At 28.4% G+C, this 26,521-nt stretch overlaps 1 protein-coding gene across 1 annotated transcript in view; it reads right to left on the bottom strand.

The window, feature by feature from the left end:
- Positions 1-26,166, bottom strand: part of LOC105360084 (WD repeat-containing protein 47) — a 119,046-nt gene extending 92,880 nt beyond the window's left edge. Inside the window, exon 1 of the mRNA XM_011496875.1 lies at positions 26,116-26,166. The gene's annotated coding sequence lies outside the window, so the exon portion shown is untranslated. The remainder of the gene's footprint in view (positions 1-26,115) is intronic.
- Between the last annotated feature and the right edge of the window lie 355 nt (positions 26,167-26,521).

Genomic DNA, 26,521 nt, shown 5'->3' with positions numbered 1-26,521 from the left:
AAACCCTATTGCTTTTAATTTAGAATTGCACATAAGTCTGTCCACGTATAATATTGCAAAAATACTTTGAATAACATTTAGAATTAAAGATAAATTTAAGGATAAGCTTTCTCAAGATTAGCTCACTAAATTACACTACTCGATTGTTTACGTTAATTCATCTACTCAATCGAGCCTAACTATATATACATATTTACATGTGATCGATTGCGTGAAGAGAGAGACGATATATAGGAGCGAGTCGTGTGGGCGTACGGTCGTTGAGTGTCATGTAAAAATCACGCTTATACACATGCAAAGTACATGTGGGCCGATGTATTTTTTTTTTTTTTTTTTTTTTACCACTTCTTAACTCGTCAACTTACAAGCGCTAGACGATCGGACGGTCCATGCATTGTGATGCGGATTATTAACGATTTCCGTAAGTTCGATTGACACGCTGCTGAGATGGACATTTATACTGGAGATAATAGATATTGAATAATCCTAATGAAGTCTCGTCATTGTGGAGCGGTTGTATTTGAATGAAATGGATATATATTATAAGTGTAAATATTCCTTATAAGAATTATTGTAGGCGTGTTGAATTATTCTATACTTTCCATCATTTGTAATCAGTGTTATACGTGCTTTCTATGTACTTAGTGATAAATTTTATTATATATTACAATTAAGTTATTATGTTAAGGAATAGAAATTTCGATACCGTAATATTTACTAAAAAGCAGAATAACGAATACGAAGGTACGATATGAATTTGTTCCCAAGCAGTTTGAAGTCAGTTTATAATAGTATCGAGCAAGTTAATTATATTACGTAGTTTATAAATTAATAAAATATTTCAATTAAGATTTATATCGAATGAAATGAATCTTGTTATTTCGAAAGGTAATGCGTACAAAAAAAAAATCGAAGAATAATTAATTTTCAAAGAAATCATTTTTATTATAATATTCAACTTCCGATCAATTAATGAATTAAATGCAAATTTGCATAAACTCATTTAAAGTTTCAAATTAAATATATATGAATAGCATGTATCCGATACATAGACAAAATTTTCCTTAAATTTTTTTTAAAAAATTAAAAATTAAAATTTTAATATTAAACTTTATGCTAATTTGTTTCTTGATAATGGATACTAATTGGTGATTATTAGTTCTCTCTCTCTCTCTCTCTCTCTCTCTCTCTCTATGTGTGTGTGAATTATATCAGTAGTATGCGTATTATAAAAAGGTTTTCGTAACCGAGATATGCGTTGGTGAAGTAGTACAAGAATTCTTACAGATTGAAATTTATGTATACAAAACAACAAATTTATCAAAGTATTTTTATCAAAGTATTTTATTAAAGTATTTTATAGCTTCAACTATGCTGGTATTTATTTTATATAATTAATGCTTTCACTTCAAACAAATTTAAGGTGAAGATATTGATGTAACTGAAAGTTCTATAAAGTATCAATTTACGGTACTTAATGAGTAACTAATAGAATAGTTTATTAATAATGGATTATATTGAACAATAAAAGGTTGAATAAGTGCATGCTTATTTGCAATAGTATTATTATTTATGTTAACAAATTGTATTATTGTATTATGGTAACAAATTATATTAATTATATTAAAAAGAAAATTAACAGCAAATTATTTTTTAAAGTCAAAAACTGGTCCATTATATAGTATTTTATTTTCAGGTTTCTTTCACTGGAAGGTTCATTGAAGAAAGCAAACGTATCTATTGAGATAAAGGTCTGAACCAACAAACCCGACGGCGTTTCAGCAATGATTCTAGTACCAAAAGAAACTCATTTTCCGTATTAATGACGGAGCTTTCAGGCCATGTACCTTTGATCCACCCATCCATGGTTTTACCAGTATTATGCTAAAAAAACTTTCACGACGGCAGTTTCGTCTTGACACATCTAACTAATACAAAGGATCAGAAAAAATCACGAGACTGTTTTTTATTCATTAGTGTTACGTGATAAACATTTTAACAAGTGTTACCATTCGTAACCGATGCCTGGGTAATGTAACTTTTATTGTGAAATTCAGTTGAAGAAACTAAAATTTTGAGTATGCTTTTTCGCATCTTGTAAAGTGCTCTTTAGATGTGCGTTATCTCTTATGGTAGAAATATATGTAAAAGAACTAATTCATTTTCAAACAAATATACTTTAAATTTGGTTTTTAACTGACAAATTTTGACGTACGAATACTCAAGGTCACTTTACATTGCGGCGCCGCACAGTATGGGGTAATATTTGTCTGAAGTTTATATAAAAATAAAATTAATTCAAATATTTGTCTATAGCAACACAAATGTTATAGATAACAAATAATTTTTTATATTTTTACTTGAAATATATATGAAGGTTATGAAAAATTGAAATGTCATTTACATGAATAACGCGTACAATATATAATAAAAATTCAACAAAATTTCAAAATTTAATTTGTTTTGTATTATCTTTAAAACTTTTAGTTTTTCTTTAAATTTATTTTGAAATAAATTTGTAAATGCCTAAAAAGAAATCTAAAAGAAAAATAATAGATTCTCTGTATTAAAAATAACTTAAAAGTAAAAATAATTCAATAAAAATATCGTATGAGTTTTTACAATCAAATTGTTTTCTCTTATCGATTTTATTGATCAGAAAGTTTTTATAAGTCAAAATTTGATGGAATTTCTATAAATAATAAGATTGCAGTAAATACATATGGGAAGTATTTGTAATTCTTGATTAATTCTTTATATATTTTTTAATTCTTTTATAAATTCGAATAACTGTATCCATTTTTAATACTTTTTTTCTCTCAATTATTTACCGATATATTTATAAAATAACAAATGTAAAATAATCAATATATGAAACAATACTGTTTTATCAATAAGCAAATAAGAAATAAATTTCTTTTGAAATTAATTGATGGAAACTGTAATTTGATAGTATACAGTAGAATATAATAAATTTGAAATATGATAATCAATGTATCATACAATTCGTGTTTCTTTTAAGAATTTTTTATTTCGTAGATTAGATATTTTATCGTCAATTTGCTTACTAATTTTAGATAAATATAAGGGACTTTCAGCCTAGAGTAGCCAACGTAATAGGTTAATTAATCTTTAATAAAATGCATTCATTATATTTTTATTATTTTTCTTGACTACATATGACATAATATGCAATTTCATAAGTGCAATACACTTTTCAACAATATAAAGAAATTATAGAATAGCCATGTATATAATGATAATATTTAAAAGAAAATAGAATATCACGTAATCTAATCCATACTGTTAAAAAAAATAAGCTGTAAAGATTATTAATAGCAATGTTTTAGCCATCAAATGAATTTAATGGATTTTTCTCAAAATTTTTATTAGCTAAGTAATTTTAAAGTTCTAGTATATGAATATTCATTTGAGATTATATTTTACAGAGTACTTTAATATAACAAAAAAACTTATTTCTTATGAAATTATAAAGTTTTGTTTGTATGAGAAATAAATAAAAAATTACTCAATATAAAAAACACTTTTCATCCGTCTAAATAGAAACTATCGAGATGTTAATGCAGCATATAAATAAAATAGATAATTTTAGAAATATTGGTGGATACGCGTATTATCATCGTCATCCTAAGACAGAATTTACATTTCTCACATATTAAATTTCATTAAAAATAAATTTCTCAAAGAACTCTTTGAAATAAATTTCAAAATTTCATATAAAATAGGTAATGGCAAATCCCTACATATTTTAATAATCAAATTATTTCTCTGAAATAAAGTCATTTCATTGATAGACTATTAATTGCTATAACTATTAAAATTCTTACTTATTTCGACAATAGTAATAATAGTTTTAACATTTTCAATTCAAATTACATCACAATTTGAATTGCATAAGAACATGCACAATAAACAGGCTTGAACAGAGTTGTTGTCGGAAAATTTAATATCTATTATGAAATAATATAAAAAATAAAAGTCATGTAAACTTCTAGTCTTATATAATTTGCAGCCGATGGGCGTCGACAATAACCGCCATGAATAACCATTCAATACTTCGGCTTTTACAGCGGATTGCTTTACTCAGAATGAGAAAAACCCAGGTACAATATATCATTGGGAAGGAGTTATGCAGTTGTAATTTGTTGTAGCATAAGCTCTCTAACTTATTGCAGTTCTATCCATTCATCGCGCGAGTTGGCGGTCTTATTGTTTGTCTGGTACAAAGCAAACTCTTATTTTATGGAATACATGGCCGTGTCAAAAATGTAGAAGGACGAGTACGCATTAGCCGCCTACAATGTTACGATATATTATATTTTCAACTTGTTTTATGTATCTCCTTCCTGCCCCCCCCCTTTCTTTCATTAACTATTTTTAGTTATTTGTGAGAAATTAAATATTTTCAAAGTGTGAAATAATAGACGTATCGATGTAAACGCTAAACGAAGCTTATGTAACACGATGAATGCACGTTGAGCTTCTAACTTGATTTATCGATGCGTGTAGAGAGAAAATTGCCGGTAACCGCCGAATTTCAACACATTTATGGTATTTATGATATTAAGATTCGATGAGGAATAAACGATTACTATGCGATTAAAATAAACCTGTTGTATCAACCTGAATTATTAGTCAGTCTTTCACGATTTAAAATCCAAGCTTCGACATGGCAAGTTAACATTAGATAGCACGTGCTTTTAAATAAGACTAATAACAATGTTGACGACGATAAAAAGTCACGTAAAAGGCGGAAAATATAGATGAAAAAGAATGAAAAATATTTATTGATTTCAAACTGACAAATTGAAAATATTTTCTTACTAAAAAAAGAAAAAGAAAAAAAAAATAGAAGAAAGAAAGAAAGAAGAAAAAAGAAAGAATTCCTTTAATATTGAGTAATAAAATAATAAATGTGCAATTCCAGTACATTTACAGTACATGAGTATCTTCGCCATTTTCCTCCTCCCGTTCATACGTGTAGCTGGAGCTAAAGCTCTTGACAACCAAATACAGTATCGGAGCTAAGTAATAATTGCAAATACTGGTAAAGCGGATGGATGAGACCGTAGAGAAGGAGCATTAAGTACCGTGACGATGGCCAAATGATAAAACGGCCGTTTTTACAATCGTCCGCGAAACTATATTAAAATCATTTAAATTCCTTTCTCTTTCAATGTATTGTGGTATCGGAGCTATCGGGACAATAACGGAAGCCGCGGAGCATTGCAATGAACATCGCTCGATGCATTACGACGGCGCGCGCAACCGAGGATAAGAGAAGAGACACGCGTACAAGAACCGGAAGTCGCTGTGCGCGCGTGCCAACGACTCGGTGCTGCGCCGCTAATTACCGAAGGGCATCCGACTTACGCTTGTAATGCGCGCGGCCAAAGCCTCGCATGACAATTGATGCGAGCGCCGAGGTGAGATCGTCGAGCAGTTTACGTTCGCTTTTCATAGTACGTTGAGGTTTTTCATGTGCGTCTTTTTCACGAGCAGTGGCTGAAAAATCCAACTCATGGGAACTCGTTCGACGGCCGGTCGTGAATAACACATGAGATACGCCGAAGCGTGGTCGCGTGCGTAATTAGTAAAATATTTATGTTTTAGCAAAGGATTTTATTAAGGTTTTAGTAGATTAGAATAATAGCTTAAGTTCAAGCACTGTTTCGCTTTGTTTTCTGATTCGGAAAGAAAACGGTTTATTCGGGTAGCGCTAAGTCATCGAGCTGCTAAGCTTTGTAAGATAATACATACTTTACAACAAATACACATGTTACATGCTCATATAATAAGGCGTTTTTCGTAACAATGTGATGGTTAAATTCATAGGTAAATTTTTAAAAACTATGATAACTAGTGCTCACTTTCATTAAAATTAATTTAAATGAAAGTAAGCATTCGAAAGCATAATACTCATAAAGATTGTAATTTGCTATTATTTTTTAAATATTCTTCCATCATTTGGATAATCGCATAAAATTGTCTGAAAAATACTTGCTCGCAATAGTAAATAATAAACCTTAATTCTGAAACTTATATTTTTCATCGGATATTTAAAGTTGAACCGAATTAGAATTGTAAATTATTAGATATTTTCAATATCTTGAAATGGTATGTACCTAGAACTTTTCATATAAATACCATCATATATATATATATATATATATACGAATGCTACTAAATTAAAAACTATCATACATAAAACAGAAGAAATAATGTAATTAATTGAATAATTGAATTTAAAAATTAAATCAAATATAAAAAAGCTTGACTATCTTGAATCGATTGAATAATAAATCGAATATCTTTTCATTGAATCCTATAAGTATAAGAGTACGGTAATGCGTTTTTAATATAACATTGCGGTAAACGTATTGGTTTAGGAATTTTCACATTAAGGAATGCGGCAATTCAATGAAAGCAACGTCAAATATTTAACAGGATCGTGCATATCACTAGTGCGTCGACTCTATACAAATTACGCAAGCTTCGCGACGCCTGAAGTCCTTCTGACCCCACTGGTACCGCCATAAACTCGAATCCACAAACACATTCTTCTCTGAAATTCCCTCTGAGTTTATTAAAGGATGGAAGCTCACGCCTACTATTTCTCCCGTCACTTCTATTTACAATTGCGATGGCAGTGCATCGTTTATTATCCATAAAATTATGCTTGGATTATTTGAACGTTATGTTATTTAAGCATTAATAATTTTCCAATAATCATTATAAAGGCAACATATTTCAGCATCGCAGCCAGACAAATTACGAATACGTTTAATGATTTATAAGTGAAATTATTATTAGGCATAGCGTTACTTAGAACTTTTACGAACATTTATATCGAACTAATGAAAAAGATTTTAAACATTATTATGCAACTACTGTAGTAACACGAGTGTCATTAAATATATTGTTTATAAAATCTTATTGAGAATCATAATCGACAAGTGATTGATTATAATTATTTTTAACGACTATAATTTTTTTTTTGTATTATTTGCTCTATTACTTACAGTGAAATAATCAAATATAAATACAGCATATTGTTTAGTAATAATAAGGACAATGGTAACTGAAACTCCGTATTTGAGGAGCTATTGCAAATGTCTTATTAGCATATAAATAATAAAGGCATTGCCATTGATTAATATAATTACTAAGCTAATAAATATTGGAAAATAACACACAAATATACATGACGATCCTTTTTTTCTTCTTTTTTTTTTTAATTACATCGTTGAAAAATCTTAAATAAATAAGAGAGTAAGAAAACTCGGCGAACAAATCATTACATCGTCATATTTATTTTTTAACATTAATAATAACTTGTAAATCCTCATTTATCTTCCCCGTTAATTTATAATTTTCAATGACGACTCCACAACAACGACGCGCTACTCGTTCCCTTATATCCTTGTACACATATTCTCGAAGCAACAACTAGAAAGGTGTATTATATGAGAGGATTTTTTTTGCGACGCGCTTTCGTGGAAACCGGAAGATCACGATGACCGCTATGTGAACGGTTCACACTTTTCCAGTTCGTGAAGATACTGTGAGCTTCGTAACTTCTCAGTGAACTTTGCTTCTTTCCTCCCCTTTTGGATACGCTACAAAGATATATCGTCGTCCTTGCGATAGCCAATCTTAGATTACTGCGCACAAACAACTCTTCCCATATTTATAATATTAATCATTAATGAAATTAATGTTGTACATTAGTTTTAAAATAATACCGATAGTTCAATGTCAATATATGTATGACAGACTAACGGAACTATATAGTACTTTAACAATATGTTTTTCTACATTGTGAGTAGTTTGAATAGTAGTACAAGTATACTTTTACCTGACATGGATGCATGCAAATTTAAATTTTTAAAAGATAAATTTCTATGAAAAATATGATAATAACGGTATTTGAAATGCGATGAAATCTTGGCAAAAGAAATTCATTCAAAAGAAATTCAATAAATACGTAAATTAGCTAAGTACACAGTAGAAAGTTGATTATTGATTTATCCCCCCATAATTTCATTATACGTATATAAAAGTAAATAAAGAGAAAACATCAAAGTTATATCTTATACGTTATCTTGTAAATCTTAATTTTAAAGAAAACTACATGAATTTGAATAAAATAATAAAAACTAAATACTAACTCATAAGCTCGGATAATAGAACGAAGACACAATTAATGAATTATAATTAATTACATCTATTTGAGCGATTGCATCTCATATTATTATTTAAATATTTAATGCATGTATTAAGGCGAAATCGGATCTTAATTTTAATTATAATTTTTAATCTAAAAATAAATGTATTTCTATCTATAAATGTATTTTTCTCCCCTCCCCCCTCCCGCCACCGCCCCTCAAATTGTATCTTTAATCGTTGATTTTCAAGAAAAACACATGTGATATTTTGAAACACAAAACTCTACAAGACGCTTCTACATTGCCTCTTAAATAACAAGATAGCGAGCGCCATATTTATAACTTAGCTATGCAATATATTTATACTCCCATCCTCTGCTTTCAATTTCTCACGGAAGACTTTTGCAGTACTCGTAAACATTCTTCCAAATACATCGTATACGATTTCTCAAGCGAGCATCAACGAGCGTCGTCCCTCCTAATAACCATCAACCTCGATACTTAATCCACGCACACGTACGTACAAATATCCGATATTATAAAAGCAGCATAAACGTCCTCAGCCAACCGAATAGACGTTAAATTCTTCAACCTGGACCCGGCTGAAAACATTCTCGACAATGACAACGCAGTGCGACTCATCTCGGATTCACGAAGCGGCATAGAGAAAAAAAACCTAAAGCCTGGAAAAAAAAAGGGGTCCGAACAATAAGCCGAGCGTAAAACGGCGCGACTCTCCCACCTCTCGACCCATCCCGGACTAGAGCAACGCTCGTTCCGGACTAAGGGACGCTCACTATACTCGGTGCGTGTGTTACTGTCCGCAGCTGCAGCGCTGTAATTGTAGGGAAGGAGAGGCAAGTTTGTGCGCGCTCTCTTCGATCGCTACCGAGGCCCCTCGAGTGCACAGAGCTCCTACCCAATCTCGATGACGATCGTCCGCTCCTTCCGAGTGGGCGTTGGCATTGGCTATACCGATCGACGGTTCGCTCGAGTCTTGTAGGTCCACACCCCCTACCCCTACCATGTAGAGAAGTCATCACGTCATATAGAGAATTTCAATTGTCTTGGCTGCTGAAGATGCCTCGACTTCTAGTCGATTAGGTTTAGGCGAATTGCCATATCGGCCCTTACGACGTGTGACATTACAGTCGTTGCAGACCTATCCAATGTAAGCTCAATAAAAGGATCGATGAAAATCTTTGCAATTATCAATTCAGGCAGGGCCGCATACTGGATACGTTAAATGTCCATTTCGATAATAAAAGGTTGCACGATTAGGTAATAGCGTTCGCGCCAGAGACGACGAAACTGGTTCCTGCCCGACGAAAATGAGAACCCGATACTTTCGCCCAGATGCAAGTAACAAAATAACTATACCACACTCGTTACACTGAGTGGAGAAACGGGAAAGATTTCTTTGACCTTAATATATGCTCGGTCACATCTTTAGCGTACGTTCTTCTTCCCCTCTTTTCAATTATCATTCTCTAATAAAAGATTTAATGTAAAGATACGACTCCATCAATGGATGCGTAAGTAAATGACTTGTTAAAACACTACTAGGAAAACCCTTTTAACGAGATAAAAAGATATCGTTGATTTAAGTAGCTCCCAATTACTATTTACGCTACATACTAGACGATTTGAACGAGACGAATACGTTAATCCAGTAGTGTAAAAATTGTAAGAAGTTTGTTGGAATACAAATCCCCAGTGTATAATAAAACAAACGGATACTTACGATTTTACGGAAATTAAAAGTCAATTTAAGAATTAAAAGCACCGTTTCATTAACTGTTTTTATTTTAAAATTTCTAAGTTTATGTCATTTTAAAATACCTATCAGTATAAATAGTAAATATTTAATTTTGTATTAAAAGTACGAGCATTCTCATTCAGCAGCGACATTGTTTTCGTAGTGCTTAGAATAAGAATAATAAAAAAAAACAAAACAAAAACAAAAAACAAAAAAAACTTTTCTTACGAAAAATAATCTTTTCTTTTGTCATGATAAATTAAAAATTATGTCCATCTAAGATAAAATCTATATAGAAGATTCAATTTTAATTTTGAGCATTTTTAACTAGTTATATTATTTTATCTCATAGCCATTTCAGGCAATCACTCTGATAGACAATATTTATTAATAAACAAAAACAGTTTAACGGATCGAGATCTTATTGACTTTGGATTAATCGATTAATGAATTCGATATTAATCAACTTATAAATGTTTTAACGTGATCCGATGATTTTAAATTTCAGTGTTTTTTAAATATTGAACAAAATATTAAACAATCGTTTTTATAAAAATTCTCATTTGAAAGATATAGAACACAACAAAATGAATTTTTTTACTACACTTTTCCTATAAATTTAACTATTAAAAATTTCTAATTTGCTTATTGCATATGTAATTGAATAGTAACGATAATTTTTAAATGACAGAGAATATAATATAAATATGTGGAATTAACGTTTGGCTTATTTAATTTTTAATTCGAACGTTTAGTGTATGCAAATTATAGTTTTTTTTTTTTGCAATTAATTGATAAATATTTATTTTACACCCTATATCATTAAAAATTATATGCATTACTACAAATTATAACATATTGAAATGAAAAAGACTTTGAACTGTAGTTTGACTTTTGAATTTCAAGAATAATTTAAACATTTATTCTTACTTCAAGATATATAAATATATAAATTTACATATTTATATAACTATATTTAAATTATATAGATATATAGACGTAAATTTTCCAAAGTACATGCTAATTTTTAGGTAAATTCTATTCATTACAAATGACCATCTTATTCAAGAAAATTAACTTTCATAATTTTTTCATTATTAATAATTGTAGCTTCCTTCCCGATATTTTTTCTTCAATGATAGACATTAATTTTACTTTAATTAACTTTAGTTAGTATAAATGAAATATAAATGACATGATCGAAATTTACACAATTTTGTTATTACCAAATATCAATATACCAATGTAGGATTTGGCATTCTAACTAGGCAACACCATGAAAGTTTAAAGTATTTGCGTTTATTGTAAAATATAAATATTTAAAGACGCGTGATACAAACAGTGTCGAACTTACAACAAAACAAATGACAGAATGCAAAATTGTACAAAAAAAAAAGCTAATAGGAAGCCATTTTCATTTTCTCTGGCTTTCATTTATTCACGCCCAGCTTGTAGAAGTGTCAAGTTAAAAAAAAATAGGGACGATTCGTTCGCGTTGCGCCTCGATTCGGTTCAAAAATAATCAGTAAAGGCGTCGATGACGGCTTCAAACCGTGACCAATCATCATCGTTTCGTACCTTCCAAGTGTATCCTTAGAGTAGTCCTCAATTACAGCGGCGTTGTTTTCAATAGCTGATGCCACTACTACCATCCTTAAATCTGCGTCCCATTATCCAAAGCCTCCCTCGACTGCACTTAAGTTCGAACGTGACCAAACGATGGTGAACTCACACCCTCAACGCCGACATTTCGAATCTCCCGCCAAACAATATGTAACCACCAGCTGTGCCGTTCAACACATAATATATGTTATATTATTATTATGTATTATATACATAATACTGATGGGTATTAAAAAATGGCCTTGATCATCAATGGCTTGTTTGCTAGGTCATCTAAGCTTATATATAGATTATTTCTTTATTCTTTTGGCTTCGCCAGCCTTTGCCGACAATACGGGTACTAACTTCTGCCCCTCGTTGCCTCACTTTTGCAATTGCCCTCAACGTCCATGTGAACGTGACACTTTTTTACCTTCCACTTACGCAGAAGCATTTACACTTGATTGACAATTTTCCATTCTTAAGGTTGAAATTAAAATTAACGATATATATATATATATATATATATATATATATATATATGAGATTGATAGAACAAAATGAAATCTTCTTTAATTGAATGTCGATACAATATGCATATAAATTTTATTAAATGAAGCAACAGTCCGATTCGCTGAAAATTTATTTACTATTTTTATTTTGCAATTAATATTTAAATAGCCATGCATATTCTGACCAAATCAACTGATTTATAACTGATACACTTTAATATTAGTTAATGTAATTACTATGAATATAAAATTAAACAAATTATTACATCACACATATATATGTGTGTGTGCGTGCGTGCGTGCGTGCGTGCGTGCGTGCGTGCGTGCGTGTGTGTGTGTGTGTGATTGAGGCTGCACTTTACGTAATATTTCAAGATAATAAATAATCTTTGTAATTTTGTGTATTAAATTTTAATATAAAATTAAGTTAATTATTACAATAAATAAGAGAATTATATTAATTTATCATAAGAAATCATATTCTCAAAATCAATCCTTCTAAATAACACTTTCATACATAATCAATTGTGTTAAAATAAAATTAATATTTCTGACTAGAAATACAATTTTATTGTATTAAAATGTAAAGATAGGCAGTTTAAATTGAAAAGAAACAAATATTTTGATTAATTTATTAAATTACTATCACGTAGCAATGATTAAATGAATCTCTAAGAAGATTACATACTATTTATCATTAATAAAAACTTTAAGATTGTAGTATCAATTAATATTTCATTAAAATTGAAAAGATATAACAATATTGATGACGACAATAAATTTATTAAAGTCCGAAGTTAGAACATAACACTATGCAAATGTCAATTGTACACTTTGAGCAAAATTAAATGTATCAAATCGATGGCCAATAATTACACAATAACAATATAACGATCATTTCAGTTTCAACATTATTAAGCCATACAACATAGTGCAATTCATAATCAGCTCTGCGATTGTGAAAATCATGGACAACTCATCTGTATTGTCATATAACTATTAATAGATAAGGAAAGAATGATTGCCCCATACCTTGTTTCAGTATGCTATCTGAACAATGAAGTCATCAATCAATATTAGAATCAAATTCTGAAAGGAGAAAACGAGATTTGGATGATTGATCTATGAATATTGGATTAACAACCCAATAATTGCGTCAGCATTCGAGAAGCCAAGTCAGTCTCTGAAAAAAAAAATCACAACCGCGCTAGGAACTAACAAAAATCCACTGCTTGTTGTCAATAACAGCCAACGATCTTCGTTCCAATGAAACTTTCACTTCGTACTTGCACTCCTGTCTCTTACTTTCCGGCTTGCGACACAATTCCACGGGCACATCTAGATGCGCGTACGAAATAAGAACCGCCAATGTAGGCGCAAAGCAGACCGGAGGTACGAGATGCTCGGGCTGCGGAACCACGACTGCCTTGGCGACTGCCTCGTTGAGGAGCGTTCACCTTCCCTTCCCTTCCCTTTCCTTCCCTTCCCTTCCCGTCCTATCCCATCTTTCACTTCTTTCTTCCTTCCTTCCTTCCTTCCTTCCTTCCTTCCTTCCTCTACTCTCGCACGCATACGCACACGCGCACGCACACCCTCTCGGCCCCCTTCTCGCACTCTCACTCTCTCTCTCTCTCTCTCTCTCTCTCTCTCTCTCTCTCTTCGGAGGCGTACGCGCACGTGCTGTTGTCGGCTCGAGAGCCGCTTGTGTGGGCGACGGCCCGACTCCAGCAGCCCCTGAAGCTCTTCACCGACGTGCTCGCGACTTTCACCCTCCGGGTGTGCCTTCGCACGAAGCCTAACTTCCTTAGCCCCGAGGGCCCTCGGCATTGTCGGCGCGAATACTTCGGACGCCTGGACGGACGGCTTCCGCGACTGGGGGGTTAACGTTTCTTTATATTTCTTTCCATCAACTTATTCAAGGTTGCCAGCTTGTGACCATTGCTCGCTTACATTCGATCCTTTCATTAGGAAGTGAAAACTTTTTGCACGCTCCCGCTCCTCGCTGCTCTTTACTTGTCACATCGTAATAATTTATGAAATAATTATAATAAACATGATTGAAATTTCTTCACAAAAGACCGTTTAATAAAGTTCTAGAACGATTATCGGCATTTCTTTATGTTGCAATCATTTATTTTATAATTCTTATAGTGATGTATCATAATATGAGAAAATGTATGTAGTAAACATCTAGTCTTATTATTAAGTCATTGACAGGATAATAAAATAATAAAATTTGGTGTATAAAAGCTTTATGCGAGTTATTTTATCAATATACCTATTTATACCTAAAAAGGGGTTTTTATTTAAAATCTCACTCATTGCAACATAATCTTTAATATGAAATATACAATATTATTTATGACAATTATTTATAAAAAAAAAAAAAAACATTAATTCATTAATATTTATTTCATGTTTCACTGTAAATATTGCAGGCAAACTATATATTTCGTTTACTAAATTATACAAATAATAATACAAATTAATTATTGCGATCTTGTGTCTATTGCTTCTTATATAAATAATCTTATAATATAATGCTGAAGTATAAAAATACCTATTTGACAAATAATCATGAAGAAACTGTGATAAAAAAAAACCAACACGGATTTCAATAAAAATTACCTAGCGACGCGTGACGAAAACATTATATCTCTCAAAATAAAAATTAATCTAATTTCAACATCTTCGTGCTGTTTTTTCCTGTAACGATTTTTAAAATCAACATGCATAAAAAAAAACAAATTAAAAAAATTAGAAATTTATAAATATATTAGTACCAATAATTATATTAATCGTACACTATAAGTACATAAATATACGGACTATATAGTATTTAGAATAGATTTATCTGTATAAATATTTATATATTAAATATATTTTCAAAAATATATTTAATTTACAATTGAACGTACGGATTTTGGTATGTCAACTATTTATCATTTCAATTTCAGCTTAATAAGAATAAACGATTAAGAAATTGTAAAAACTTTCTATGAAAAATAATAACACTCGAAAATATATGTATAAATTAAATTAAATATTTTTAAGCTAATTTGAATCTCATATAAAATTAATCTACTAATTAAAATCTCCTTATTTAACAATACAAAGAAAACTATCACAATCAATTGCTTAATAATCACAAATGTAATATTAAAATAAATCATAATGTAATTTATTTAGTTAATTATATTGGAGAAACTATTTAGTGTTAATTTCTATAGTAATATTAATATCCAACTATTAGTACCTTAATTATCATTAAAGTATATTTAAAGTAATTATAGAAATCATAATATTGTCGTTAAACTTTCAAGACATGATAAAATGGATATGAGTATTTAGCCAAACGGTCAAGATTATTTGAAAATAAAATAAATGTAAAACAGGTATGAAACGAAGTATAATAAAAATCTTTGTATTTTATATATTTCGTTTTATTTTTAAATTAAATTTGTTGGTTTAAAGGATTTTAAATAAATAAAAAATACTAGCTAAAATCTAAAGTATATATATATATATATATATATCATGCATCTACCTTAAAATAGAAATATAAAAGTATTATTGCTTAATTAAATCACTACTGATAAATATAATATCATACTAAAAGTTTCTTCTTGAAAATTTGTTCTTTTATAATTATATACAAGTATAAGAATCTATTTAATTATTTTCTTACACATATATTCCAATATTTATTAATATTTAATATTAATATAATTAAATATATTAATAAAATTTATTTAATAAAATTAATGAAATATGCCATACATTAGCTCTTATTCAAACGTTTTTTCACCAAAGACATAATAATATTTACAGTAGTAGATAATAAATTTATAAATAATAATATGCGTTTCATTCAAAGTATTCAATATCTTACTCGACAAAATTTTTATAGCATTATTGTTCTTTTCTTAATGAAGATATATTATAGAGTTAATCACAAGTCGATAACGCCATTTTATAAATGGAAAGTAGATAGCTTTGAATAATAAAAGCTAGTATTATATCTCTTGTTTCTGTGTTACATTTTATTTTATATAATTTTGCAAGAACGATAGAATATAAAATAAAATGTTAGAAAAATCAGCGATTAAAATAGGTATATTAACCGCCTCTCCCATATTCTATTTTATTGTCGTAATTTAATAGAAATTAGAATAGATAATCGAAAGGACTAATTTATGGCAAAAGAATATTGCACTTCTTATTCTTATAAAAAAACTTCTTTAAATTATAATATTAAATATATTGTCGCTATAAATGAATCATTCTAATTATTTAACATTTTATTTAAAAAGCTATTGTTTATAATCTATTTTATTATTTTCATTTTAATATATTTTCGTTTTCATATATTAATATTATTAGTTTATTCATTTTTATCAAAAATATTATCGTCGATAATACTATTTTTAAGATCACATTTCTTCATTATCTTATTTATCCGCATACTTGCATAAGTTGTATGACAAATTATGCATTATTTATTGAAGTGTTAATATAATGGGGCTATGTATACTATTAAATATGAATGTGGAGAAAGTTCCAAGCCCTGCTAATTCGAAGTCTTAAAAGCAACACGTGATTGAATAAGGCTAAACAGAAATTAATTAAATCCATTTTGCATACTGCTATTAATAACTTTCTGTTTACTAATAATTATCTGAATCTAAATATAATATAAGTCATCTACTCTTCCATAAATTAGGTTCTCTTTTTAAATCTTGAGAAATTATATTATATATTCATATATAACAATGTAATAGTATTTGGTGCATGTATGTATGTATGTAGTTGAATCTAAGATATCATTTACGTATCAAGAATAGCAAACAAATGTCTATGTATAGACTCATATACCATCTACACTGTACCATTGCCTCACTTTTCTTTTAAACAATTTGGTACCCCATTATATCATTCCCAATTATACACTGATAAAATGAATTAATATTAATATTTATAACTTGTTTATTTTAATTCAAATGTGCACGTATCACTACTTATAAATAATTAATACATAAAATAAAAACCAAGTTCTAAAAAATTAGTTTATTGTATTACAGTAACATATGATACAGTATAAAAGCATGTTATATAGAACTTTTGTTTAAAAAAACAAGATTTAGTGTAATGACATATATGTAAAGTACAATTATACATGATTAAAATATACTTATATGAAGGCTAAATGCGAATCATTAAATAAGAAATTATAATTTAAAAATTAAAGCTAGTATAGAATAAATTAATATTCGCGAATAATAAACTGTAATAATACGTACATTTATTTAAAATATATTAATTTAAAAACGAACAAAATACATACTTATGAATTCAGGAATTCATGAATTAGTAATGGTTTAAAAATATAATTTACCTAACATATTATTGATTAAGTAAGAACAAATCTTAACATGAAAACATAAAAAAGTATTTTTAAGACACAAAATATATATATATATATATATGAAATACAATTATTATACAGAAACTTTTTTACCTACTTATACAATTATTTTAAATGTAATAATATTTTTCTAAGTTTTACATATTTTTTAAATAAAATATTAGAAAATTGTAAATATTTGAAATTACTTCTAGATATTTATATATATATATATATATATATATATATATATATATAATCTATTCAAACTGAACGAATATTTCAATCAGTTACTAGAATAATTGTAAAGTTTTAATAAATATTCATTTCAGAAAATGTTGTTAAATACTTCACACACGTAAGAAAATATTTATATTTGATAATACTTATTAAATGTTAATTAATATAAAATATAAAATTATAAGCGATTACATAAACATTTTAGACATTACTTTTAAGCTTCGAAATTATGATTTAAGTAAAGCTGTATATTTATCGTACTAGAGCACATACTTGTCAGATTTACATGTTTTTATTAATTAATGATTATTCAAATTTTCAATAAAATCTTCAGTTCGTAATCTAATTTACATTTTCAAAAATATTATCACAATCCTATAAAATCTTACATAATCTCTCAAACTGACTTGCTTTTAATAATAATTATTAATTTTTATATTATAGATAATTCAGATAGATAAAAATAGGATAATAAATATACGTAATACAATGTTTTGTACATGGCTTAATTTAATAAATATTCATGTGCCAATTGAGATATTAAATTATTTGTAAAACTTTTATGAATTCTTATTTCAACGTAAATATATTTATTTAAAATGATTTTCTTATCCATGTATTTTCATATAAAATCTGAAAAGAAAAATAATAATTCGGCATTAAAACCCAACGTTAATTAAAGAGAAATAAAACAAATCTGATATATCATTTAAAAAATGCAATGAATTTAATTATAAGGTCAATCTAACCTCAAGTAAATAACTAAAACTGAGCCGACATTCAGCAGCTAATTAAAAAGCCTTTAAAATTTCATGCCTCCTATTTAACATCACAAGGATACTTTGCATGTGCGACTGCATACTTTCAGTCACAGTCTAAATGCTAAGGAACTATGCACATATTTAAATTTCGCCTCGAAAATACCAATGTTAAGCATTAAAATTTTTCCTTTATTTAGTCATTTTAATATCGTGACGAAATATTATTAAATAGGCTATTAGTTCATTCTGCTCTTATCGTGCGAGATCCTTTCATTTCAGAAAGGAATATTAACTGCAGCTTTTTCCGATTAGAATATTTATTCACGAGATAAACAGTTATACTTACAAGCAAACTGCAAATATATTTTATTATAGGATTAAATCACATTTCCCAATACGTTTAATCTCATAAAATTTCATATTATAATAACGAGTTTAAAGTAAATAAAATTCAAAAGATCAAACATACCATTTTTTTGTCTTAAGGTAAAGTATTACATCATCATTCCGGTGATTTTCAGTATTACGTAATTTCAATTCGACCTTAAGATTCTAATGTGATCTAAAGATTGATATAAATTAAAATATCTTATCATAAACAGTATTTGAAAATTATATACTTTAGAAATTGGATAATTCGTAAAGTAAGGATGCGACTAAATTTTCTAATTAGAAGAACTGACGGACATAGATGTAATTATTAGCTAATGTAATTGATAAATAAGAAAGAATCTGATATTTGATATTTAATATAAAAGAAAGTTTTTGTTTAAGATTTTTAATTTTTCTCTACTTTTAAATGATTTACTTCTAAATGTAATTATAGCAACACTATAAATCCAATCTAAAATGGCAACGAATCTTATAAATTTATGAATTTATTAAAACGTTTATAATCAATATTTTTCTTATAAATTAATTCAATACAGTTGAATAACGTAAGAAAAAACATCTGAAATTATTGATTTTTTAAAAATATCATCGTGATAAATAAAATTAACAAAGCAATAATAACTCAAGGATTTTTATCTGGTTTATAATTCACTACACGCACATCCGGTCGCTAACGTCCTTTTACACTCTACGTACAAACATACATAAATATCACTAATAAAATGTACAATGTTCCTTTCGAGCACCCATGAAGTTTCGCGTATCAGGGAAATCCAATACAGCCACGCATGTCAATATTACAGGCGTTGTCTGGCGTGTCGCCATATATTATGTTACATTTTGCAATTATTTTTAAGATAACTGTGTTATATATTAACTAAGTGTACTATGAAGAGTCTCACATGTACGCATATACATGTACGTCTATTGAACTCATGTACTACATACCAACTTTGCGAAACAAGCGAGCACCCAAGATTCTATAATTAAATCGTGTCTACGCGCATCTTAGATGCACGCAAGACTTCATCACTTGTTGAATTGCCAATAATCTCAATATCAGGTTAAAATATATTAATTTAACAGTATGTCTTATTGTAATAAATAAAGCACAGTAGTCACCATTCTAAAAGGTAAAATTCTACTTTAGAAAGGTATGTTTTGCATTTGTTTCCTGTATCATTGATCTAATTGATTTGATAGAATTAAGAAAATCAGTTTGCACATTATAAAAATAAAATTAACACCAACATAAAATGTGAATATTTAGCAATACTATATAAAGGACCGTTTGTTTTAATAATAATCTGGTATACTATCTAAAATTTACTGATACTAGTACATTTTATATTTGTCTCTCACGTCTGCACAATTTTTCAACAATTTACATAAATTTCATTAAGATGTGTTCGTAGAGCCTTATGTAATAGTGTTTAATGGTTCGCTTAAAAATGAAGTAAATTTACTTTTTAGACTATAGAAATCACTCTAGAATGATTACCAATGAGTGCGTAAACTGTTTGCATAAATAATAAATTAACAAAAATATTATTTCAAATTACTAAATCAATGAATAAATATCTCTATAATATTAGAATGTAAAAGTTGATAGTTTTATAACCTGGAAACCGGATTCATCAAAAACCCGTCAACAGCATAATGATACTAAAATCCTTTGATAATTACGTGAAAAAAATGTTTTCAAGCAATATAACTATTTACAATTCTTTTTACGTCAAGTATATCATTAAAATTGTTTAAAAGTATACTCGCATTTATGCCCATTTCAATCTGCAGTTCCCTCTTAATTATGTATTATGTACGTACATTAAGAGATCTAGTAAGCCGTATAATATAGAAAACATAAATTAATTTGCCAATTCTAATTTGCAATAACTTAACAGATTGCAATGATTTGAAATAAGCTTTCACTTTTATTTAAATATAATATACAATTTTCTGTAATATGTTTATTTGCGTATGATATATATATATATATATATATATATATATATATATATATATATAAGTATTTACTTTGAAAGTTCCTTCCTAATTATTATTCCGTAATTGAAAGGTAGATAGCACTGAAAATAATTGTAAAATAAATAAACTCTGTAAAAAAATAATAATATCATCGTATAAAAATAGCGCAGGAACGTCTCATTTTCAAATATATATAGAAGCTTCCAATTTAGATCTGCTTATATGGACGAATGTTTATTGAATCATTAATAATAAATTTATTATTAAAGACTTTAAATTTATATTAATGTTATTTCTTTGTTTAATATATAAAATTCACATATACTGTATTTTCTATTCATAAATAAAATATAGATATAGTAATAAATGATTGCTTAAATAATAATTTAATTTAATTTAAATATTTCTAAACATTTAAGATCATGAAAATTAAAAAATTCTTATACTTATCGTGAAAAGAAAGATGTTAGACAAACTAATAGAGCTGCTGCTAATAGAATATCAACATATTCTCATGCTTTTATAATTATAATATAATTTGTTATCATTTAAATATTCCAAAATATTAACGAAAATACCTATTTGATTATCAATAATGTATTCAAAGAGATGGAAAGATTATGTCAATCTACATAATATTTTATTGGAGCTCTAGCTAATATTCAACTAATATACATTAAGTGAAACTCGAATAATTCAACCAAAAAATAAATATTTATAGTTACGTGTAGAGAAAGCAAAGCGTATGGAAAAAGTTTTTTCAACAAATAAAAACGTTATATTATTATCTTGCGTATTTTATATGCAGTGATTTGATAAGTAATTGGTCGAACATTACTCATTTAAGGTATGTTAATAAAAATAAGGCCATCAGATTGAGAATATGTATTTGAAAATTTATGGAGTACAATTGTCACTTCTTTTTTAGGAAAATGATTTACTATTGTTCAACAACTATCCCAATGCGGACGATTCAATTTTTAAGTTAAAAATATAAACGTTCATGGTATTTTATTAATACTTTCTTAAAGCAAAATATTGCAGAAAAATATGAGCATTTGAAATTCAAATGTATACATCCGTATATGTTCAATTCATATATTTGTGTAAACAATGTGGAATGAAAATTTTAATTAAATTTGCTTGTCTAAAATATTATAGCTTATGACATTAAAATTCATAATCAATACAAAATTTATAGCTAAGTAAACATAAATATCATGCTTTTGCTAATTCTGTAGATAATTAAGGATGGAATATTAAAAATTGTATTTGAAAGTAATGTCACAATGTATTTATGAAATTACATTAATAAATTAAGTTACGATGAAATTGAAAATTAAAAATATCGTTTTTTCTGGTTGCAATTTATATTATTTATGTATATTTTATATGTTATCATACAATTATGTATTTAAAATTTGAAAGTTATGTAGAATGAAATGTAATAGAAACTTTAACATAGGAAAAATGTAAAATGTTTAAAAAATTATTCTCAAGAACATCTGTTTGCACTGTTAGTATATAATTTTCAACTATACCTTTATTATTCCTGCCAAAAATCTTTTCACAATTAATTCCTTTTCAATTTCAGTTATGATTTTCATTAGAGTAAATAGTTGCTTTTAATTTAAGTATGCAGTTAAGTTGAGTTTAAATGAAAGATAGCCGGAAGTCTCTCGACAATAGATATAATTCAAAAAAACCATGCATTGAATGAAACTTGTTTATGAAAATTCCATTATATATTGCGTAAAACGTTGAAAGCGGCTGCAAATTTGAATGTGATAAAATGTTTAAGGAGGCTCGATTAATCGAAGGCTATGAGACTATGAGATTCCAAAGAATTTTTTCATTTCGAGCACTTTAAGTTTTTTTCTTACACATAATCATGTTACGAATCACAGAAGAATGTTACGAATTGTATTAACTTTTCTAATTCATAATATTTTTATTTACGGTTTATTTAAAGAACATATTTTTATAAATAATGACAAATAATACGATGACATTAAGTAGTTAAAATGTTAAGTAAAATAAAAGTTTTTATGATAAATTATTAATTAATTATCAATATTAGTAATAAATATTTAATCTGTTCATGAAGGAATATTAAAATATAAAAAAATATATCATTTAATACTGTTTCACCTATGTATAAATTTGTTTCTTAGTAAATACTAAGCGTTAAAAAAAATAAATTAATTAAAAATTTAATAAAAATAAAAACATATAAACAGTTTTACATGATTCTAAAAATGACTAAAAGAATACATACATGAAGAATGTCGGATTAAATAGATGTATGGTTCTTAAAAATATTAATAGTGTTATTATTGAACTTTGTGATGTAATAACATTCAGGTGTTAGATACAATCACAAACAGAAATTAATTTGAACTATATTTGAATATTTGAACTACACGTGTGAAAAGAGATGTAAAAAATATAACAAAATTTGATCAGTCTTTCACAAAGGTATATTTTGCTAAAAATCTACATATTTTATGAGAATGAGAATTCCATATAATTTATACGCAACAGATATATTACTATTACTTATACGCGAGAATTGCTAAAAAAAATTATGAGATATATAAAAATACCGAAATCTTCAATCACATACATTAAATATTAAAAATGATTCGATTGTTTTTAATTTTTAAATGCAAGAAAGATAAATATAATTATTATTTTACCTTTATATTCTGAGCTATGATTTATTATTATAAATTTCTTTGAGATTAACATCGGCTACATTTTACAAAGCTCTATTCCACGGATCAATAGTCGAAATCGCCTTGAGCATGTCTTAACTCATCCAACAAAACGATCGGTTGGCCGATCTAATCGTACGTTGTCATCGTAACGTTTCATACAAGAAGATTGACCAGCTTTTCGATTATGTAGGTTTTGTTATCATTATAACATTGTTTCTCGAAATAAAGATAGATTTCCTTTTTTTCCGACTTGTGATTATTATTATTATTATTATTATTATTATTATTATTATTATTATTATATAAGACAATCCATATCCTCGCTAGAGTAATATTATATATAATAATTATAGTATAATCAATTTTATAATATTAATTAATGACGGATGGTGAAAGGAAAATATATACTTTATATATATACTATATATATATATATAGTTATTAATATTATCTTAATTAAAATATATAACAATAATATACAATTATAACAGTTTTAACTTTTATGGATAAAATATCTTTGCTTATACATGTAAAGTTTCTTCAAACTTTTGAATGGAAAAATGGAAATATTGAAAAATGTTTAGCAGTAATTTGAAGAATTAAAGAACGGTGAGTGCTGAAACAACAACTTCAGGCTAGATTAATGATAATAGATAATCGTGTAATTGAATGTTTCACAATTTCATAATTGATTCAATTAACACCAAAGCTGTTTTAAGTATTTTGACAAATTGGTGGACTAAAATGATAAGAAATCGGAGCGTAGTAGACTTTGGAAATTAATACTATGCATTTGTGAAAAAGCGACAAAGTCGTTATAATTTTATAAAGTTTTTTTTTTTAATTAATTACACGTACTTATTTACTTTAAATTATTATTATAAAATTGTCTTATTTCGCAACTTAAATTAAGCATTAAACATAAATATTATTATCGATTATAATCTTAAAGCGATTCGTTGAATTTTTTTCTCAAGGTTACTGAAAATACCTAATAATTTTTAATACTTAATATTTTCCATAAATTCGTTATATTATCCGCTGACTATTTGATTTTCTAGGAATTGGAATTCGATGAAAGGCTGCTGTTATTCCTCAATCAGTATACTAATATAATTTAGCGTAAATACATGCTTGTTTTAACATGAAATAAAAAAAGTAATTCGCATCATAAATAATTCTTTAATTGCAAATATATCTTATTTATGTTTCACTACTTTTTAAATTAAAACCTCTACAGGCTTATAAAATTTATGTTAAATTCGTATTCTTTTGTCATTAAATCGTCATTTTATAAAATAGAGTTTAAGTCGTTTAATGTGTTTTAATGTTGTTAACCTTGTTAGCGCGAAAAATTTATCATTGAATGATTGATGAAAAGCTGAAATATTATTTATAAAAATTTGGACAAATTTTCATGTTAATTCAGAATTCACTATTAAAGTAAATAATTAATTATTACATACAAAAATCAATATTAGCTTTTATATAATAAGAACTATAATAACAAGGATTTTCTATTAATAACGAATATTAAAATATTTTAAAATTCGCGTTAATTATATAAACAATGAGACTACTGAATACACAGAATAAAACAATAAAAGGTGGACATTCATTTCAACGTTAGCAATACATTTGCTATTTATTGAAAAATAATCAATGACAGTCTAATTAATAATTCATCGCGACAGACTTCGTTTTAACACCCTATAATGATTATTAATATGACAAGTTTCAATGACAAGCCAAAGGAGTGGTACTAATGGAAAAAAATCATTCGTTGACAGTTTGTAAACAAACGACGGCAAAGCTCCCGGAAACGAGTTTCTTAAAGCCAGACAGTCCTGAGTGAGAAATAATCTTGTAAAACGTATGAATGACCGGCTAAGAGCGGCTCATCTCCTACATTCTTTTATTAAAGAAGGGACCACGATAAATTGAGGTTAGATTTCGTACGGTGGTCGGCCCTCCACACAAATATATAGCACATCATGAGTCATATTACATAGAATTCACGGAGCACGCATCTCGAATAGAATTTTTGGACAATGTAAATTCGAATGGTCAACCGCAGAGTTAGGAGACGTTGAAATATGCCGTGAAGGATTTAGTCTCTGGCTTCTTGAGACGAGGAAAGAAATGAGGGAACGACGGTGTGATTCAAAAACTTTCAACATTCAAAACACAATTAACGAGACTTGCACAATCGGCCCCTCACTTCGCACGCTTTTCAATTCGCACATAATATTTATAAATGAGCATAGAGGAATAACGCGACAGCACGGGAGTGACAATTGAGAGCAGAGCCGATAAAGGATCCGGGACACTATCAACGCGACAAAATATGAGCGTAGGAGACGATAGCAGACAGAAAGCGCGCGGAGAGGTGAACCAACAGGGTGGAGAAAATAAGCTTCGCGATGTCGCTTGCGGTCCTGCTCTTGGCAATTTTTTCGCGAGCGTGCCGGTGCCCGTTTACCTGGCCGACTAAAATAATGCGACGATCAACGGCATTCGATGAAATAGTAACCTGTATGTGAACTTACCGCTGAACGAGGCGAGAATCGTCGTTGTCCGGAGATGAGCGCACCACGCACCGCGACACACACGCACGCACACTTGCGCATGGCTAGACATCAATCACTATAGTGCCGCGGTACGCCGCAGAGTGGCGCTGGTGTACCTCTGGCAGCCATATTTGTTTCGGATCGATGAGCGCGCGTGCGCAATCGGATTGTCTGTTGGTCCAAGGCGGAAAGGTTTAAATTTACCGAGACGTTCGAGCAAATGCGAAAGCGTTAAGTGATCGGCTCGACTTGGCTCGTCGTGCGTTCATCGTATGCGAGCGATAGAACGTTACATCGTTGATTCATCCATGGCTAAACAAAAGGAAAATTAATCGCTGATCGCGAATAGTACTGAAACTCTAACAGCTTCTTGCTAATAAATAGT

This window comes from Ceratosolen solmsi, unplaced genomic scaffold, assembly GCF_000503995.2.
Source record: "Ceratosolen solmsi marchali unplaced genomic scaffold, CerSol_1.0 scaffold13, whole genome shotgun sequence".
In the NCBI taxonomy this organism is placed as follows: Eukaryota; Metazoa; Arthropoda; class Insecta; order Hymenoptera; family Agaonidae; genus Ceratosolen; species Ceratosolen solmsi.
This window is presented reverse-complemented; position numbering and strand designations above follow the sequence as displayed.